This window comes from Mastomys coucha, unplaced genomic scaffold (genome assembly GCF_008632895.1).
Source record: "Mastomys coucha isolate ucsf_1 unplaced genomic scaffold, UCSF_Mcou_1 pScaffold9, whole genome shotgun sequence".
Classification (NCBI taxonomy): domain Eukaryota; kingdom Metazoa; phylum Chordata; class Mammalia; order Rodentia; family Muridae; genus Mastomys; species Mastomys coucha.
In genome coordinates, this window is record NW_022196915.1 from 42,503,685 (window position 1) to 42,504,803 (window position 1,119).

A 1,119-nucleotide genomic window follows, 5' to 3' on the forward strand; every position below is an offset into this window, starting at 1 on the left:
AGTACTCAAGATTGTTAACATGGCAAGAGAATAGCTGAAATCAGTTCTTCATTGTGCTTAGAGAGGGGCTGTGTGTTTTGAGCGCTGCATGGAGTCACACAGGTGCAAGAGGTTATGTCTTTATTGAGGTGTATTACAGGGAACAATCCATCACCACAGACTTGTGTATTTTTGAGATTGTCTTGAGGACAGGTTGGGGACAGGCTGGGGACAGGCTGAGGACAGGCTGAGGACAGGCTCGAGGCAGGTTGTGTTGAACACAAGGGGCACCATATGAGCTCAGGCTTGGAGAGTCTGACTCAGACAGGTCAGGCTCTTCAGTACTTGCCCATTATGACTCTCTTAATCCAGGGGAGATATGAGGAGATCCTGGTGAAGACTGCAGGGGGCATTGCATCTAAATGCCCATAAGATACAATACCATGGGCCACACCATCACACACTAGGGGTCCCCCAGAGTCTACCTGTAAATGAGAAAAATCAGACTATGTACAAAGATTGCTTTCCCCCAACTTCAAATGCCACACCATAGCTAATCCCAGATTGAAGAAAGAAGTCCCAGATCACGATTATGCATAAGACAGGGATTTAATGATTGACTTCCACCTACCCCGATCTGGCCCTACGCCATTGCTTACATGTCTCCCTTTACTCCCTTCTTGTCTCATATCTAGCCTCATGGGAAGGTTACTGGAAGGGCTTGGGCACAGGGAGATGAGACAGAAGGGAGATTTCACTTCCCTTCTTCTAGTCTCATGGCTAGAAGCCTAAGAACACAGGCAGTAGTCACTGCCATGGAGAGCTATTTGGCACACTTCCTACTCTGATGATGTTGCCTGAAGTGGAGAGGAAAACAGGTGTGTACTCACCTCATATACTGACTTTAATGTTGTGGGACTGCCCATGCAGACCTGGACATTATTGTTGAAATTTGAATAGTCTTTACAGGCCTCCTTATCCATGACTCTCAGTTCTACCTCTCTCAGGGTATCTGATGTAGGTTTATTCACTCCAGTTCGCCCCCATCCAGCTGCCCAGCACATCTTCCCAGGTCTGATAAAGTCTGAGTAACTAGACAGAGAAATTACATCCACAGCAGGAGTCAACTTTGCTTTGTTT

The 1,119-nt window shown here is 46.8% G+C and overlaps 1 pseudogene; it reads right to left on the reverse strand.

Moving 5' to 3' along the window:
- LOC116084152 overlaps positions 1–1,119 on the reverse strand; it is a 27,443-nt pseudogene that overhangs the window by 25,158 nt on the left and 1,166 nt on the right.